General features: G+C 37.9%; 1 protein-coding gene across 3 annotated transcripts in view; it reads right to left on the reverse strand.

The window, feature by feature from the left end:
• Positions 1-4,070, reverse strand: part of LOC137654540 (putative leucine-rich repeat-containing protein DDB_G0290503) — a 206,194-nt gene extending 202,124 nt beyond the window's left edge. The window contains exon 1 of one of the 3 annotated variants that reach the window (XM_068388261.1): positions 4,005-4,070. The gene's annotated coding sequence lies outside the window, so the exon portion shown is untranslated. Of the gene's footprint in view, positions 1-3,840 lie in introns of all 3 variants that reach the window. The other 2 variants (XM_068388262.1, XM_068388263.1) reach the window with 2 other exon arrangements.
• Between the last annotated feature and the right edge of the window lie 5,505 nt (positions 4,071-9,575).

The following is a 9,575-nucleotide window of genomic DNA, read 5'->3' on the forward strand; positions in this document are numbered from 1 at the left end:
CTTTAGGCGAAGCTGGAGGGAAGCCATTAGACTAAAAGTGAGGTGGCACCCTTACCTAACCACTGTAGTGGGTAGGTAGGGGGTGGTTAAGGGGTACCCAGCCACCTATATCTACTCAGACATTGGTGAACGTCGCTTTTTTATTGCAGGCAGGACTTATCGAGGGGCAGGTGATGGCGGGACAATTCATATACGATAAATAACTCCAGGTTTATATTAGTTAAGGACAAATACAAATTATCTCTGAATTTGTCGTTTCTTCCCATACTAACAAACCTTGCATCATTTATGTGGATGACTCACCTTTAGGTGGGTGGCAAGTCCAACTACTGGCTTAGTCATGTAATCGAGGGAAAACTAGCCACCTCGCTGAGCAATACAAAGTGAGAGTAATAACGGCCTGAACAATACAGGTATTTGTGAGAGATAGCATATGAATGTCTAGGTAAGAATGCTCAGTTTAAAAAGGAACCTTACACATATAGAATGACAAATTCGGAGATAATTTGTATTTTTCCTAACGATACTTATATGGGTATTACTTTCGGCGAAGATGAAAGGACGAGGCATTAAAATTTAGCGAGGGTTAACTACCCATTCCGCTAGTTAGCCGAGGGTAGGGGGGTTAGCTAGTTACCCCCTTCACTCACATACCTGTGACTGTGCTTCACTTTGCTTGGAGGTAGGACTTCAAGGGCTGCATGAGAGGCAAGTCGGTGTCTCGATGATCCTTGAGTAGGCGACTCACGCATAGCTGAGCACAAAGGCTGACCGATGAGAGATGATTCATGTTGAAGTGAATCACGAACGGGTGGGCAAACGCATTCCGAAGGGAGGTGACGGGATGGTTTGGGAACGCTCTGAGTTACGGCCGAATACTGGTTAGTTAAGTGACGGATAAGCGATTCCTTAAATGGTGAAGGTCTAAGCCACGTGTGTGGTTGCTGAGGTGAATGCTGTTGGCAAGACGATCGCTGACGAGCAGGCAAATGCTAATGAGCAGGCGAACGCTAACGAGCAGGCGAACGCTGACGAGCAGGTGATCGCTGACAAGCAGGCTATTTTTGAGGTGATGGAAGAGCAGGTGGTTCTCACGTTCTCGGCGATTCTTGCATAGCAGAAGCTTGATAAGAAGTCGAACGCGTCGGCGGTTCACGTGTAACCGAATGCTTAGGAAGTACACGAGTTGTCGATCGTTAATGATGGTCAGGCGAGCCACGAGCTGATGGAAGCGTCGGCAATCCACGTCTAACCAAACGCTTAGATGGTACACGAAATGTTGTACGTCGACAATGGTCAGGCGATTTACGAGCTGATGGAAGCGTCGGCGATTCACGCTCTGCTGGATGATGCAGGTGAGTGATGTGAAGGTTGAGCGATTCACACCCTGGAGGGCAATTGCATTCAGAAGGAGAGCGACGCGTTAAGACTGAAACGCTCTGAGCAACAGCCGAACGCTGACTTGTTGAGCGATGAGCGTTTAAGCATCGACTAGCTACGAATCACTGGACGAGGAGGTAGGCCGACGATTAACGCACCGTTACAATTAATTAATTCAGCTGAGAAAAATAACTACTCGAGAGAACCACAACCCTCCGGCGGAAAGGAAGGGAACCCCACAGAGACAAAGCTAAAAATTAAATTACAGTAATAATTTTACTTAAATAATGAAGAAAACCATTCAGAAGCACAACCTAACCCGCTAATGGGAATGGCGTTACCCCAGCAGAGTATACTGCCGCCCGCCCACGAGTGATCAGCCACACCCCCTTCCCCCAGCAGATTCTTCTAAGACACGAAGGGGGGAAGGCGGCGATAACAGCCGAACGGAGGAGTATCCCAACGATGACGACTCCCCTCCGCGGTGGCCGGTGCACAGAAGGTCATCGCTAATGGGACTTTCGATGACCAAGGAAGAATGGTCGGAAAGGAAAGTTCTCCGTCCTTGAGAACCTGCCGTACTACGCTGTCAGACACACACCACCTGAAAAGAAACCTACAAACATATATATATATATATATATATATATATATATATATATATATATATATATATATATATATATATATATATATATACAGTATATAAACATTAAGTATGTTTTCATATATATAAGATAAAAAGTCAAAGATCAATGGCAGTCCAAAAAAGGCAAGGAGGAAGAGCGGTGACAACCACTCTCCACCCAAGCCAAAAGCAAAGTGAGGTCAATCACAGGTGTGTGATTGGGAGGGGTAGCAAGCTACCCCGTCCCCCCCGCTAACTAGCGGGATGAGTAGCTAACCCTCGCTTAATTTTAATGGACTGTCCTTTCAGCTTTTGCCGAAAGTATACCCCTATAAATAGCGTTGGTTTGTATTCCAGTTACAGAACAAACAGAAATAACTTCAACAGTCACTAATGTAAAAAATATAAAATAATTGACATTTGATGCCACAAGAAACACATTATACTACACATCACAGTAAGGTAGTTTTCCAAAGAATTACAACCCAATACTGTACTGTATATGGTTGAACCAAGAGAGATTACTAGTGTGGAGATATGGCAATACTGGCATAAATCTTACCACCACCCCATTTAGCGTAGATGTCCATTAATCACAAAAATTACAACGATGTGTTCTAGTTTCAAGTTCAGGTTCAGATGTTCGACAGAAGGATTCGCCTTTTCATCGGCACCTAACCTAGTGCACCAGGTACTTAACTGGCCAGAAGTATGAACTCCAACTTAACCTGACCAATAGTCCCAAAAGTCATAAAACCCGGCAAATTCACTATGATTATCAACTAATAGGTAATTGCAAAAATCCCACTTGTATTACCGTTTACACTGATATATGAGGCAGATAGTCTACTCTACTCTATCTCTGGTGACGGCAACAAATCGTGTAAGAATAATGCAAGGGTTATTTGTACTGTCTGGTATTAATACTCACTCTAATAAAAGATTTACTAGTACTTGAATAAATAAGCACTGTATTTAATAAGATTTTGGCAGGTTACCAATGCCATTTTATTTTACACAATTTTCCAAAAATAATTTCAATTAGCATATTTCAATAAAACATTTATAGTAAATTCATTTAAACCCATAACCATGAATCGCTGGGTAATAATAAAAGAAGTAATCAAATCTAAGTTTTTTAATTGATAATCAACGTTGAGATACTAGCCGACCACGGCCTAACGCGCTTGGCGAAACATGGTCCGCTTGCCAGAACATAGGATCAATGAGATAATGTTTAATAAGGAGCAAAGCAAGCATACGACAGAGCAAAGACCATTAAACCATTAGCTCAATTAATTATGGATGTATTTGTAGTACAATGAACACTGCACAAACAACTCCATAAAAAGGGGGTGGATAGTCACATTTTATATGAGTTCAGAAGTCCTAGCAAACAAAAACTCCAGTGTTTTGACCGTATTTCAATAGTATTACTTGATAGTCGACCCACCATAACTCGAAAATTGTCTTTCAGCTAGAAATCATTACTAAAAACGTCAAAAACACTTATAATTACACTATACACCCTTTTTTAAAGCCTTAAAAGATATTGTTTTAATATAAACATTTACCAAAGATACGACAAGGTATGTTGGTAAAGACTAAGCATGCTATGCTATTTTAGACTTTAGGTTCCCAGATCACTGATGAGTAAGGACAGCATCCTATCTTGCGTAAGGTTAAGGAACGTGGGTGTTTTAAATTAACTATTGCTGGTGAGATTGCCTATTTGATTAGAAACACAAATTACTTCTACGGCTACATTGTATACCATAGGTGTAAATTTTACAAGAGCATAGCCTTAGTTCAAGCTGCGACACCAAGCATACCGTGTGATTATGCGTCAGAGCCTAACTGGCCGTTCGATGCTAGAATCTAATTAGTTAGAGACACGTTAAAATTTAACACTGTGCTCATATCAATCAATAATTACTAACATCAATAGTATCATTTGATGTCAACGACTTTGACATTTGCCGTGACGGTCACTAACCTCTGTGTTTTGTTTACAATACGGCGAGCCTTCCGGGAGGGAGCCCAGGGGTGGCGGTTAAGACTCATTTCAGCCTTTTCCAAGAAGAAGATTTTCTTCCAAACAAATGATATTATTATTATTATTATTATTATTATTATTATTATTATTATTACTTGCTAGGCTACAACCCTAACTGGAAAAGCAGGATGCTATAAGCCCAGAGACTCCAACAGGGAAAATAGCTCAGTGAGGAAAAGAAACAAGGAAAAATAAAATATTTTAAGAAGAGCGAGAATAAAATGAATATATCCTATATAAACTATAAAAAAAACTTTAACAAAATAACAGGAAGAGAAATAAGATAGAATGGTGTGCCCGAATGTACCCTCAAGCAAGAGAACTTTAACCCAAGACAGTGGAAGACCATGGTACAGAGGCTATGGCACTAACCAAGATTAGAGAACAAAGGTTTGATTTTGGAGTGTCCTTCCTTCTAGAAGAGCTGCTTACCATAGCTAAAGAGACTCTTCTACCCTTACAAAGAGAAAAGTGGCCACTGAACAATGTCACTGCAATAAGAAGAATTATTTGGTAATTGTTTTGTCAGGTGTTTGAGGACGGAAGAGGATGTGGAAAAAAAATAGGCCAGACTATTCGGTGTATGCGTTAGGCAAAGGGAAAATAAACCGTAACCAGAGAGAAGGATCCAATGTACTACTGTCTAGCCAGTCAAAAGACCCCACAACTCTCTAGCGGTAGTATCTAAACGGGTGGCTGGTGCCCTGGCCAACCTACTACCGAACAAGAACTTGATATAGCCATACAGTTTATTCTGCTGTGTATTTTGCTATCTATATTAAGAAGCAAGTATTTTTGTTGATTTTAGTAAACTAAGAGATTCCTGTTTTCAGATTCCTAAGTGTTCACTTCGTAATACGCAAAATAACTTTGCGGGCAGTTTATCGTATCATAGACAGGTGTAAAGCTTCTTAGCTTATACTTATTATTGTAATTAAGCTTAATTTGCCTGTACCATAAGTAAATTAATAATGAGATTCTTAATTTTTACTTTTATTTCATTTTACCTTGCAATCAGTTGGGATAATACCTTTGTAAGGACATCACTTCTTCCGTCGTCCAGCATTTCACCGAATTCTCTAATTTATTTAAATTCTCCTTTCGCCACACTGTGGCTAACTGTATATATTTATTCCGCTCCCTCAGAACTAAAATTTTATGTATTTATTATTTCATTACCTATTTCTATTGACTTGTAATTCAAGTATTTGTGCGTGTGTAAAAACACACATATTTTAATTTTTGGCGGTTAGTTCAAGCCGAATTGGCACCTGCACGCATGCTACTTTACCGTCCGCACCCTGTATTATATTCCCATGTATGTTTGAATAAGAAATCCCAGATAACATCCAGAGACCATGTGAGCACTGTGATGTCACACCACAACAAGCACTCATGCACTATTTACTAGAATGCAGAGAAACAACACAGCTACGAGGTGATCTACTTGTTGACACCAACTCACCACAAGCCGTGAAAGAAGCGGCCACACTGGCAAAGGCAATTGTCGAAAGCATAGACACACACTCGCAGTTGCTTTCAACACTACCTCCACCAAGGTAAAGACCTCATCCTTTCATTGCACCATCTCATCCCCTCATTGTAAGGCTCTATTCACATCATCTGTACCTTCTCAACTAATCTACCACTAAAAATCTCTCCGCAGGGACCTTAGTGAGTAAAGGGTTGGACAACCCCACCTGCATCCTTTTCTCTACCTTTCAAAGGCCTTACAACCCCAATTTTCAAATTACCACTATCCGAGAAATGATGGCACTCTACTACTACCACCATCATCCTTACCCTGTCCACATCTTTTTCTACTACTAAAAACCTTTCAAATTTCCATTAATGTAATCACCTTATAATTTTACAGATTACCTACGGGCCAACCAAGGGAAAGGCCCGTGCCAACAACAAGTGTTGGCTATAATACTCCAACAACAACAACAACAATGAATAAACTGTCAGTTGTCGTTGGTGAAGCTTGTCTCACTGTCCTTATACCTTGCTATCATCAGTTTGGCAACCTATTGTGGTGTAGAATATGTAAAGCCCCATCTAATAATGGCATATATGTGGATTGAAAAAACCTTTGATAGTGTGCACCGGGCAAATTTGTGGAAAGTCCTGCATAATTACGGATTCCCTCTTAAATATGTAAATTTGATTGTCTGTTCATGAGCATAGCAAGTACAAAGTTAATGTTAATGGAGTCCTATCAAATAAATTTCCAGTGAACAGTGGAGTACTCCAAGAGAATGTATTTTCACCGATGTTGTTTATCCTTCTCGTGGATTTTTTAATACATAGAACAGTTGAGGATGGTGGAGAAGGATTGAACTGGATTGGTAACAAGAAATTAGCTAACCTAGAGTATGCTGATGACGCTGTTCTTATTAGCAGAACACCACAGGACTTCCAAGTCTTGCTTACGGGAATGCATGAAATACCATATGAGGTTGGGCTGAAGATAAATAGAAGAAAGACATGATGAGAACAGAAGATTCAATGGAAGATGAAATATCATTAGAAGGAGAAAGGATTTATGAGGTGGAATCATTTAAATATTTAAGAAGGTAGAAGGTTGACCAGGGCACCAGACACCGATTGAGATACTGCTGCTAGAGAGTTACTGGGTCCTTTGACTGGTCAGACAGTACTACATAGGATCCCTCCCTCTTATTACGGTTCATTTTCCCTTTGTCTACACATACACCGAATAGTCTGTCCTGTTCTTTACATATTCTCCTCTGTCCTCATACACCTGATAACACTGAGATTACCAAACAATTCTTTTCTTAAGGGGTTAACTACTGCACTGTAATTGTTCAGTGGCTACTTTCCTCTTGGTAAGGGTAGAAAAGACTTTTTAGCTATGGTAAGCAGCTCTTCTAGGAGGACACTCCAAAATCAAAACCATTGTTCTCTAGTCTTGGGTAGTGCCACAGCCTCTGTACTATGGTCTTCTGTTGTCTTGGGTTAGAGTTCTCTTGCTTTAGGGTACACTCGGGCACAATATTCTATCTTATTTCGTTGAAGTTTTTATAGTTTATATATGAAATATATTTTTAAATTTTTGTTACTGTTCTTAAATATTTTATTTTATTGTTAATTAATTTTCTTATTTCCTCGTTTCCTATCCTCACTTGGCTATTTTCCCTGTTGGAGCCCCTGGGCTTATAGCACCTTGCTTTTCCAACTATGGTTGTACCTTAGCAAGTAATAATAATAATAATAATAATAATAATAATAATAATAATAATAATAATAATAATAATAATAATAATACAGGGTTTTAGAATTTGAGTTTAGTGAAAGATAAAAAACGCAAATCAGACAATGGCTAGGTTAAGTAAAATTTGGAAATCAAATCGTCTGAAATTACATATAAAAATCAGGCTATATATCAGTTTAGTGAAGTCGGCGTTACTGTATGGACACAATATCCAACAGATTTTGTAGATTTAAGAACAAAGCCCTCAGAAGATTATTGGTAGTTAAATGGTAGGACAGCATTAGAAATGAAACTAGAAGACAGATTACTCGAGTGCCATATGTGGATGAAATCATGGTGAGAGATAGATGGAGATGGTTTGGGCATGGTCTTCGAACTCCCAAAGAGAGATTAGTTCACCAAACGTTCAACTGGGCTCCACAAGGTACTAGAAGAGTTGGTAGATCCACATCTACATAGCTGAGGACTGAAGCATGAAGTAGGAGATGACGAATGGAGAAGTATTGATTTAAAGGCTTGGGATAGAGACGATTGGCGAAATCTAACCGAGCCCCTTTGTGTCAATAGGCGTAGGAGGAGAGGATTATGGTGATGATTGTGGTCAGTTTGGACTTTTTAAATTCTTCTTTCATATGGTTTGCCCTATTTGTCTCTGCAACCAGAGTCCTGCTCAGATTTTGCACCATACCTACGCTTATATCTTGTTTTATTGGCTGTCCTAATTTTGGGTTTTGAAAATAAATGTTCTGTAGTGTATTATTCATCTTTGCATAGGTCACACACATCATCTATGTATCTTACCCAGAAATTTGCCTTTAGCTCTAACATATTTAAACTTGCCTTGATTAAAAGGATTGCCTTATCCACATCAATTTATCTGAATAAGTCTGTGGGTCATTTCCTCCTATAAATCTTAATTTTTTCGTCTCTTTCTTCTTATCTCCAATAGTTTCCTCTATCTTTTTCATAATTCTTTTCTTAATTTTTTTTTTATCGTTCTTTTCCCCCAACTTCTTATTTCTTAAATTTACATTCCACATTTTATAAAAAATCTTCAATGCTGTTACTTCAGCATTTTCCATTAGGGTTCTTCAACTGATCCTCAATTATCTCTCTGACAAGTCTCATTTCATCAGAGATTTAAAATTATATGTGGATCAGTTCGGTTCAGTTCAGATTGCCCAGAGCATATTTTTTTTTAGGGTTCGGCCACACCGAACGCGGCGGGCGTCGAGGTAGAAGCACGAGTTGGGGCATCAAGGAACTGAGGGCAGCAACAAAACAATGTAAATCCACACTGGGAACGACACGACTCTCATGCCTCCTCCTCACTCTCAGCAGTCATGACATGTTCGTGTTTAAGTAGGAAATTGCTTCTGATTGAAAATCTGAGTGTTAAACTTGACAATAAATTATACAATAGACTTTGGAGTCATAATTCTTAGTAAGCAGAGAGGGTAAAAAGTGAATTTTACAATATATATTGCCAGTCTTGTTTGTACGCATATATTAAGAATATTTACATATGGCACAACACTCTTTTGATTCTTTGTTAGCGATACAATATTTGAAGTCAGGCTCATAAGACAAAAGACGAAGTATAGACAACTTCGATCTCTCTATTACCAGACAATATAATTGCTTCATTGACTTCAAATATGACTAGTTCGTGAAAATCTATTGTCCCTTTTATTTTCGGAATTAACAAGTATTTGCATAAAATATATTGTTTAAACATATAACCGAAAGTTTTTCATTTGAAATTTCCCTACTCTATCTTAGATGCTTTAGGTTATCTTTCCAACTTTTGGTAGGATTTTTTTTCTTTCTCTATCTCTCACTCTATCATACAGTATATATATATATATATATATATATATATATATATATATATATATATATATATATATATATATATATATATATATATATATAAATATATATATATATATATATATATATTCAGTATATATATATATATATATATACATATATATACAGTATATATATATATATATATATATATATATATATATATATATATACAGTGTATATATATATATATATATATATATATATATATATATATATATATATATATATATAATTATTAATAGAGATTAAATGGTGATGCTTTCTAATAAATAGGTTGCAACACACGGAAAAGGCAGATTCACTATGTTATCTTATCATCTATTTGCAATTGATTCCCTTTATCTTCCCAATGTCATTTTAACACAATGTTATTTATGTGCATTGGATTACGAAGATCC

This window comes from Palaemon carinicauda, chromosome 15 (assembly GCF_036898095.1).
Source record: "Palaemon carinicauda isolate YSFRI2023 chromosome 15, ASM3689809v2, whole genome shotgun sequence".
NCBI classification, from domain to species: domain Eukaryota; kingdom Metazoa; phylum Arthropoda; class Malacostraca; order Decapoda; family Palaemonidae; genus Palaemon; species Palaemon carinicauda.